Source organism: Lactuca serriola, chromosome 8 (genome assembly GCF_051521515.1).
Source record: "Lactuca serriola cultivar US96UC23 chromosome 8, Lser_US96UC23_V15, whole genome shotgun sequence".
Taxonomy (NCBI): Eukaryota; Viridiplantae; Streptophyta; class Magnoliopsida; order Asterales; family Asteraceae; genus Lactuca; species Lactuca serriola.
The window spans coordinates 47597874-47609108 of NC_136415.1; positions in this window are offsets into that span (position 1 = coordinate 47597874).

The following is an 11235-nucleotide window of genomic DNA, read 5'->3' on the forward strand; positions in this document are numbered from 1 at the left end:
CAAACTTTACATGCCTGCAAGACCTTAAATGCCAAAACCAAGCTAAGGAATGAAGAGACCTTTAGATCAATCAATTTATCAAACAATAACAGTAAATAAGAATAAGAGGAATTCACGAAGAAAAGCTTTCACTAAGAAGGATAATCTCACAAAGAGATTATCGTGTGCACAAAGCAACGATTAGGGTTTGTGAAAGGTGTGACCATTCACAAACCTATACAAGAGATTATATACTGCTATTCTAGACAATCCCTACAAATCAGGGATATGCCAGCTAACTAATTTACGCTAACTATGGAAACAAGATAAATACAAAATCTGTTACAATGCACTGAACAAACTAAACACGCTGAGCTGCTCAAACGCTGATGTTGATACTGAGATATACGCTGATGCTGAGATTTATTTCAAACATCATCATATTTCAAGGTTTGACCTTACAATCTCCCCCAATATGATGATGTTCAAAACTAACTAAGTTAAAACACCTCTGGACAAGAACTCTTCATACTCAGCTTCAGCCTCTATTTTTACTGGCCAGTAAGGACTATCCAGCAACTCCTGTCTTCTATTCAGCAGTTCCATACCAATAAGAATGTGAAACTCTCCTGAGAGATCTTGATGACTCATGCACATTTGCCTTAAGCCAACGAGATGAGAGGTTGGAGCCTTTGGGATCTCAATAGTTTGCTGAAAACACATCTTTCTGTTTTTATCGAGATAGAACATCCCGTGTTCAGGAACTGAGATAAATTTATGCTGAACCGGGTCAACACTGATAGGAAGAGAATTATTTATTCCACCATCACCAAAGTCCAGAACCAACACATCTTCACTATCAACTTGAAATTTGGTTTTTCGAGTTCTAGGAACAGATGACCTTTGGCCTTGATGTTGAGGTCGTTCTTTAGGAACAAGATCCAAACGCTGAACTTTCTTGATCAGCAGATGAAGAGCACAAGTCAGTTCAGAGGAGTGAGCTGAGGTTTGCTTGGATGCCAATTCGAGTAATTCCATCCATTCAGAATATCCATATTTGATCAGCTCATCCCTCTTGACAACTTCAGTGTATGAATGCAGAGGACCTTGACGAGTGATCAGCAACGTAAGAATTTTCTCATTGCGTGGTTTGGAAGCTTTAACTTTGATGATCTTATCACCACACACTCGTCGATTAAGAACGTCTTCAAACCTCTTTCGATCAATCCGGTCAAGAACACTGTCAGTCTTAGGCTTACAGCTGCTAAGAGAAGGCTGAGAAGATTGAGATTTGGACTGAAATTCCAAGAATTTCTGCATCTGAGCTTCAAAAGATCCTTTGGCCTGAAGTTTATGCTGAATAAGAGTTTCATCAGCTTGAGCAATGTTCTTTAGAAGCTGAGCTTGATTAGCTTCATCAAGAATTTGCTTAACTTGATCAGGAGACATGTTCCATTCAGCCGCAAGATTTGATATACTGACTATGGACTTGGGTTTCTTGCCAGGCAGAGAAGTATCAGTTTGAGAATGAGCCAAGTCAGTATCTGCTATCTTATGCTTTCGAGATAGCGGATGAGAATCTTCACTAGCAACGTCCGAATCTTCTCCTTGGACCGGAATAATGGGATCAGCAACAGGATCGACTGATTTCATGTCTGGCCTTTGAGATTCATTATCAAGATCATCTGAATCTTCTTCTTGAGCTGGAATAAGAGGATTAATGAAGTTCATATCCAGTATTTGACATTCATCATCTGGTTCATCATCATGCTCACTATCTTCAACCAGCTTATCAGTAGCTGCTGGACTATTATGCCCCGCAGAGTCAGACTCATGCGTCGGCTTTGGTGATTCAGGCTGAACAATTTCGGTGTCTCTCTCTTTTGGTTCATCATCAGCATTATCATCAGCATCAACATTGTCTCTCTCTTTTGGTTCATCATCAACATCAGCATCACTATCTCCCCCTTTCTGAGCATCATTAGATTGGGGACTAGAGGGAGGAGTATGCAGGAGAACCTCCTTTAGCTGATGAACATCAGCCTCCTTGAAATATGATGATGTTTGAAATAAATCTCAGCATCAGCGTATATCTCAGTATCAGCATCAACGTTTGAGCAGCTCAGCGTGTTTAGTTTATTCAGTGCATTGTAACAGATTTTGTATTTATCTTGTTTCCATAGTTAGCGTAAATTAGTTAGCTGGCATATCCCTGATTTGTAGGTATTGTCTAGAATAGCAGTATATAATCTCTTGTATAGGTTTGTGAATGGTCACACCTTTCACAAACCCTAATCGTTGCTTTGTGCACACGATAATCTCTTTGTGAGATTATCCTTCTTAGTGAAAGCTTTTCTTCGTGAATTCCTCTTATTCTTATTTACTGTTATTGTTTGATAAATTGATTGATCTAAAGGTCTCTTCAATTGGTATCATAGCAGGTTTCTCTTATCAAACAAATGGCTTCATCTTCTTCTTCATCGAACTCATCAAATCATCCCTCCGCTAAAATTCCTCCTTTTGATGAAACAAATTTTGCTATGTGGAAAATAAAGGCTCTATATGCTTTAGAGTCAGTAGATGAAGACATGTTGGACATTGTCGAAAAGGGTCCATATGTCCCAATGTATCAGCCTCTGAAAAACAACGTTTCCTGATGGTGCCATGAAGAAAACACCTAAAGAAAACTGGACGGCAGATGACAAAAGAAAAAATGGTCTAGATGTTCGTGCTCGTGCCACAATCAGCTACGCTCTGCCATACAACATTTTTGGGCTAGTTCAAAATTGCATCTCAGCAAAAGAGATGATGGATACTCTGACTGTATCTTTTGAAGGCACTGAAGAAGTCAAGGCTACTCAAATAAATGATCTTAACCGAAGGTATGAACATTTTTTTGCTAAGAAAGGTGAAACCTTGACTCAAACCTTTAACAGATTCAATACTCTTGTTAATGATCTTCGGAGATTAGATCAGTTGAAGCATAGAACTGTTCTAGTGCAGAAGTTTTTGGACTCTCTGGGTGCAGGTTGGAAGAACCATGTTGATGTGCTGAAAAATAGTGAGAAGATAAACTCTATGGACTTACAAAGTCTGTATGGAAATCTTTGATACTATGAGGAATCCAAGTTTCAAAGAAAGGAGCTGATGAAAGATTCTCAGCGTGAATCATCTGTAGCCTTGTTCTCAAACAAAAAACTAGTGTCAGATTCAGACACTGATAGCCATTCAGACACTGATTCCTCTAAAACTGACACTGATGATCTTGAAAAGGTTGTGGCTAGTGTAGCTTTGATTGTAAAGACCTTTGAGAAATCAGGCCGAAACTTCTCAAAGTTTCAGAAGAAGATGGGTGGAAAGTTTTCAAAAAGATCAGAAGCTGATAAAAAGCATGGTACTGATAAGAAAGAGAAGGCTTAGTGCTTTAACTGTGGGAGCACTGATCATTTTGCAAAGGAATGTAAACAAAAAAAACAAGGCTCGGATGAATACTGGAAGCAGAAGTACAACAAGCTGATTGAGAAGCTGAAAGCAGAGAACTTGGAACATAAAGTTCTTGTTGCTGAAGAAGAAAAATGGAAGACTGATGAGGAGTCATCAGATGATGAAGTCAAGTGTCTAATGGTAAAGATAGAAGACACAGATGTTTCTGAAAAAGGCAAAAGTACATTTGATGCTGATATGTCTGATGCTGTTGAAAATTCCAGGAAGTACAACACTGACTCTTCTTCAATGTACCAAGTTAAAAACTTTGTTTCCTATTCAATGAATGAAAAAATCAAAATGTTTGAGTATTTGGGCGTCATTAATTCTAAGAAGAATCAAACAATAAGAGATTTGCAAAATCAAATTGATCTTCTTAAAACTGATATATCCATGAAAAATAACATTATTGAGTCCACTCAGGAAGATCTTAGAATCACTAGTTTGTCAAACTCATTTTTGTCTACTGAAATTGACAATGTTAAAGATCTTTTGATCAAAGAACAAACTGTGCTTCATACTTGGGCAAAATCTCACAAAAATGATAATTATATTATTTCTGCTCAAATTCCACATTCATGCGAGAAAATTCTTGGGGGTAATTTTGCAGAAGCTGAAAAAGTTTTTAAATCACAAGAAAAAGAATCTAAGTTTTATTCCATGAATGAGATGAAAAACAATTTCAAAAATAAGTTTGTCAGTAACTCTTTTATTAATCAGAGTTTAATTGATGAATACTGTGTTACTAACTCTAATGGTATTACTGAGTGTAATGTTGAAATTACCGGAATTGATCCAACCTCTTACCCTGCACATCTTGTAAGACCAACTCCACTCACTGAGAATATTATTGCCTTTCCTATCTCAAATGGAGTGTTTCATGCTGTTCATGAACAACTTAATCATTTTCCTGACTGCAATGCAATTGTGAACAAGTCCAAATCAGACACTGATGATAGCTCATCGTCTATCACTGATCATAATCTCTCTGACACTGAATTCAGTTGTGATTCAATAATGAACAAAAGGACACAAAGCTCTCTTGGTGAATCTTACAAGTCAAAATGTGTTAATTCAAAAAAATTGATCACCAAGAGGAACTTTGGTACTAGAGTTTGTTACAGATGTGGTGATACCTCTCATAAGATTAGTGAATGTTCATTTGATAAATCATCTTTAAGAGCTGATAATATTAAAGTTAGAAATGAAAAATGGATTCTTAAGTCAAAATTCTTTAAACTGTCTTCCTAAGGAGTGTTATAATCTGTTATCAAATAACTTTGTGAATGACCCATCCTCAAATGGGCCAGTGTGTTCTAACTAGTTCCTCAGCACTGCAGGGTCAGGAGCATCTTTGGTACTTAGATAGTGGTTGGTCAAGGCATATGACAGGATCAAAGTCTCTCCTGGAAGATTATGTCAAGAAAACTGGTCCTGTAGTAACTTATGGAGACAATGGAAAGGGGTTCACTAAAGGATATGGAAATATCAAATGCAATAACGTGGCTTTTCAAAATGTTTCATATGTAAAGGGTCTCAAACACAACCTTATCTCCATCATTCAATTGTGTGATGCTGACTATGAAGTTCACTTTACAAAGAAGGAAGGTAGAGTTGTCAACACTGACAAGAACATCGTACTTTCAGCAAGTAGAAAATATGATATATATGTTCTTGACATGTTCTCGAGTGACAAGGCGCTGATGCAATGCTTCTTTACAAAGTCTCAGACGAATCTTAGCTGGATTTGGCACAAAAGGTTCTCTCATCTGAACTTCAAGAACCTATCCAAAATATCCAATCAAGATCTAGTTAGAGGGCTCCCAAAATTCAGCGTTGTGAAAGACAAGATGTGCTCAGCTTGTGAACAAGGAAAACAAACCAAGTCCTCTTTCAAACCCAAGTCATGTTCCAGTATATCAGTCCCTCTTCATTTACTCCACATGGACTTGTTTGGACCTATTCCTATCCGTTCTCTAGGTGGAAATAAGTATACTCTAGTGGTTGTGGATGAGTTCACTCGATTTACATGGGTGGTTTTCCTGAAGAAGAAAAGTCATGCTGCATAGGAAATTATTTCACTGATTCGTAAAAATGAGACACTGACAGGTCTCAAAGTTAAGCAACTAAGAAGTGATCATGGTACTGAGTTCCGAAATTCAACTCTTGAAGAATTTTGTGATCATAAAGGCATTGGGCAAAACTTCTCAGCTCCTCATACTCCTCAACAAAATGGAGTTGCTGAACGAAGAAATAGAACACTGATTGAGGCAGGAAGGACCCTGATGATCCATGCTGGTCTTCCTATGTCATTTTGGGCTGAAGCTGTCAATACAACGTGCTTTACTCAGAATCGATCTCTAAGTCACAGGATTCACAAGAAGACACCATATGAAATGCTGAAAGATCGAAAGCCAGACGTATCCTTTTTTCACGTGTTCGGATGTATTTGTTATATTCTAAATCAGCGTGACCCAAGATCCAAGTTTGAACCTAAGGCTGATAAAGGTATTTTTGTTGGATATTCATCTATTTCAAAGGCTTTTCGTGTTTTTCATGTGAACAGGCAATGCATTGAAGAATCCATTCATGTGAAGTTTGATGAGGAATCATGCACTGATGAGAAAGTCATTCACTCTTCCTCTATTTTTCAAGAGCTTCTCTCTTGCCCATTTGACAAAGTTCCTCTTGCTGGAGATAAAGCTGATATTTCTGATTCTATCGTTCCAGCTCCATGTTCCTTGAATCAAGATTCTGCGGCCAGATCGTCAAATAATTCATCAGGTGCTGATGAAATCCTTGAAGCTGAAGATTCTCCTGCAACTGATAACTTGTCAGTGTCAAATTCTCTGGAATCAGCATCAATCTCTGAACATCGATATCATCCTGTTGATCAAATTATTGGGAATATTCATGATGGTGTCCGAACCAGATCTCGTGTATCTAATAATTTTTGCATGTATGTTAATTTCGTTTCAATGATCTTACCTGACAAGATACACACAACTCTTCAAGATGCTGACTGGATTAAAGCCATGCAAGAAGAACTGAATGAGTTTGAAAGGCACAAAGTTTGGACTCTTGTCCCAAGACCATCAGGAAAGACCATCACCGGAACTCGTTGGGTCTATCGCAACAAGGTTGATAAAGATGGAATCATTACTCACAACAAGGCAAGGCTTGTCGCTCAAGGGTTTACTCAAATTGAATCCATCGACTACGGGAAAATCTTTGCTCCAGTTGCTCGCATTGAAGCAATCAGACTGTTTCTTGCATACACATCCTACATGAATTTCATTGTCTATCAAATGGATGTGAAAACAGCCTTTCTTCATGGTGTGTTAGAAGAAGAAGTTTTCCTCAATCACCCCCAGGCTTTGTTGACAAAGATCACCCTGATTAGTGTACCGATTAGACAAAGCTGTTTATGGACTGAAGCAAGCACCCAGGGCTTGGTATGAGACGCTGACATCGTATCTTCTTGAAAATGGATACAGACGAGGAGCAATCGACAATACTCTCTTCATCAAAAACAAAGGCTCAGATATGGTTCTTGTTCAAATTTATGTCGATGACATCATTTTTGGCTCTCCAAATGAGAAACTGAGCAAGGAATTTGCAGAGATCATGTCTCAAAGGTTCGAAATGAGCATGATGGGGAAGATGACCTTTTTCTTAGGTCTTGAAGTTCAGCAACAAAAGTCAGGTATTTCTATTTGCCAAAGTAAATATATTTCTGACTTGCTTGTTAAGTATTCTCTCAGTGACTGCAAACCAGCCTCTACTCCAGTGTCCAAGACTGATAAGATACACGTTGATCCAACTGGAACTGATGTAAATCACTCTCTGTATCGAGGAATGATTGGATCTCTTTTATATCTCATGGCAAGTCATCCTGATATCATGTTTGGAACCATTCTCTGTGCTCGATTCCAAGCTAATCCCAAGGAATCCCATCTCATGGCCGTCAAACGTATCTTTCGATACTTGAGAGGGACTCAAAACCTAGCACTGTGGTATCCTCGCGACTCAGCATTTGAACTTTTTGGATACACTGATTCAGACTATGCAGGATGCAATTTAGACAAAAAGAGTACGTCTGGTGGATGTCACTTCCTTGGAAATCGTCTCATCAGCTGGTCTAGCAAGAAGCAAACATCAGTAGCCATCTCGACTGCAGAAGCTGAGTATGTTGCAGCTGGGAGATGTTGTGCTCAACTCTTATGGATTCAAAATCAGCTTCTCGACTATGGGATCAAGTTCTCAAAGACTCCCATATATTGTGATAACACCAGTGCCATTGAAATCACACAAAAACCTGTTCAGCACTCAAAGACGAAGCATATCGAAATTAGACATCATTTCATCAGAGATAATGTTGAAAAGGGAAAGGTTGTTCTTGAACATGTCAAGACTTCAGAGCAACTTGCTGATATCTTCACTAAGGCATTGGATTCTCAAACAACTGCTTACATTATTGGAGAACTTGGAATGATTACCTTGTAATTAATTTTGCTGATTAATTGTGCTAATGTTTGGTATTGTCTTATAAGCTGATGTACATTGTGCTGATGATGACATGCTGGTGATATTTGCATACTGAGTACTTGGTTTGATCTCCTATATTTCTCTCTTCTTCAAGTCTTCTAAACTAAAGTTGAATGATTCACTGTACTAAAAACCATACACTGATAACAACTTGAAACTCTTTGCCGATGGTTAGATCAAAACACCAAGATCTATCATACGCAACTATCTCTTCTTACCAATCTTACATTGATTTTGTGATTCAGTGTGACAAAACACACGCTGATGAGAGTCTAAAAATCTTTGCCGATGGTTAGATCAAAACACCAAGATCTATCACACGCAACTATCTCTTCTTACCAATCTTACACTGATTCTGTGATTCAGTGTGCCAAAACACACGCTGATGAGAGTCTAAAAATCTTTGCCGATGGTTAGACCAAAACACCAAGGTTTATCACACGCAACAATCCTTTCTTTACCTTCTTCTCATTCAGTGTCTAATGATTCAGTAAGATAAACCACTCACTGATAAAGTCACAACACTCTGTGCCAATGGTTAGATAATGCAACTAGTATCTATCACACGCACCAATCTCCTTGCTAGCCTCAATTGAGCAAATTGTACCTTGAATTGACGGAGAAATACTTTCAGCATGTAATTTTTGTGACACTGATCTCAGCGCTTCCGCAAACACTGATTGACGTTTCATCTTCAGTCAACGACTATTTACCCAACGTCTATTTTTTTTATGACAGGTTGTTATGATACGCCGTTATTTTTGAAGAAGATAATCATTACCTTTTTAAAAGGCCCGTTTAATTCCATATTTAAACCTCTTCTCACCCCTATTTCAAACTTTCCTTCCACAATCTAAACTTCTTTCACTTATACTCAAAACCCTAAAACCCTAAAAACTCTCTAATGGCTGCCTCTTTGTTCACCTTCTCTTCTACTTCACGAAGGGTAATCCCTGCCCCAAACTCTCCTCCTCTCCCAATATACATCAAAGCCACCAACGTTGTTTTCAACCCTGATATTCCCGAGGTTCATCGAGGTCTTGGACTCGATGATTTTGCTAACTTCTTAGCCTCTTGCCGCCTTCGATACGCAATCAGTGACGTTCCATCAGAGTTCTTCCCTGAACAAGTCTGTGAGTTCTACTACACTGCAACTGTCAATGACGACAACAATGCCATTACCGGGACCATTGGCCGTGGAAGACACTCTGTCTTTATCACCGCAGAACTTCTCAGTGCTGCACTAAGTTTACCTATTTTTGAACCTTTCTCTGAACCTCCTTCTATTGAACGATGTCGACGATTATTCGATCAACTGGGATATGATCACTCAAAGGCTGAAGCTCGTTCATCCCTTGTTCTGCGACAATGTATGACCCCAGGATGGAAGTTTTTCACTGGTGCTCTGTGCAAATGTGTGGGTCACAAGTCTCGAAGTGGTGATCAACTGAGTAATTATGAGCAACAAGTCGTCTGCTCACTTCTTCTCAATAAAAGACTTGATTATGGAGCCCTATTCTTTGATCAACTTGTTCAGCTTCTTCATGCAAATGTTCGCGCTGATCACGTTCCCTTTCCACGCTGGATTGCCCTTGTGCTTGATAAATTTTCGCTGCAGCCTACTTCTCACACCCTGGAAATCCTATCCAATGCCCTCGCATGTCTATTCGCATGTATCAAGATGATCCCCTGGATACTGACATCGGAATCTCTGATAGGATGAGAGAATGGATTGAAAATCCATACACTGTTCCTTCTCTCACTGCTGACACTGATGAAGGAGGCGCTGATGGTAACCATGTAGATCATGCCGGTCAAGAGGATCAACCACATGATGGTGGTCATTTCTCTCCTCAACTTTCTCATCATATCGTCTCGGTTACTGATAAAGTTCCCTCAGCTCAAAAGGATTCACTAAGTCAGGGGGAGCAACAATTTCAGGGGGAGCAACCATCCTAGGGGGAGCATCCCTCACAGGGGGAGAATCCACCCCAGGGGGACCAATATTCTCCGGTAATGCCTCCTAGCTCTCCAGCAGCTCCAGCTACTTCAGTTGTTCAAATTCCGGCCTCAACATTTACTGAACTTCTGACGCTGACACGGGACATGAGTCAGTGTCTTCTTTGCATTGAGGCTGGTGTTCATCAGCTAAAGGAGGTTCTCCTGCATACTCCTCCCTCTAGTCCCCAATCTGATGATGCACAGAAAGGGGGAGATACTGATGCTGATGTTGATGATGAACCAAAAGAGAGAGACAATGTTGATGCTGATGATAATGCTGATGATGAACCAAAAGAGAGAGACACCGAAATTGTTCAGCCTGAATCACCAAAGCCGACGCATGAGTCTGACTCTGCGGGGCATAATAGTCCAGCAGCTACTGATAAGCTGGTTGAAGATAGTGAGCATGATGATGAACCAGATGATGAATGTCAAATACTGGATATGAACTTCATTAATCCTCTTATTCCAGCTCAAGAAGAAGATTCAGATGATCTTGATAATGAATCTCAAAGGCCAGACATGAAATCAGTCGATCCTGTTGCTGATCCCATTATTCTGGTCCAAGGAGAAGATTCGGACGTTGCCAGTGAAGATTCTCATCCGCTATCTCGAAAGCATAAGATAGCAGATACTGACTTGGCTCATTCTCAAACTGATACTTCTCTGCCTGGCAAGAAACCCAAGTCCATAGTCAGTATATCAAATCTTGCGGCTGAATGGAACATGTCTCCTAATCAAGTTAAGCAAATTCTTGATGAAGCTAATCAAGCTCAGCTTCTAAAGAACATTGCTCAAGCTGATGAAACTCTTATTCAGCATAAACTTCAGGCCAAAGGATCTTTTGAAGCTCAGATGCAGAAATTCTTGGAATTTCAGTCCAAATCTCAATCTTCTCAGCCTTCTCTTAGCAGCTGTAAGCCTAAGACTGACAGTGTTCTTGACCGGATTGATCGAAAGAGGTTTGAAGACGTTCTTAATCGACGAGTGTGTGGTGATAAGATCATCAAAGTTAAAGCTTCCAAACCACGCAATGAGAAAATTCTTACGTTGCTGATCACTCGTCAAGGTCCTCTGCATTCATACACTGAAGTTGTCAAGAGGGATGAGCTGATCAAATATGGATATTCTGAATGGATGGAATTACTCGAATTGGCATCCAAGCAAACCTCAGCTCACTCCTCTGAACTGACTTGTGCTCTTCATCTGCTGATCAAGAAAGTT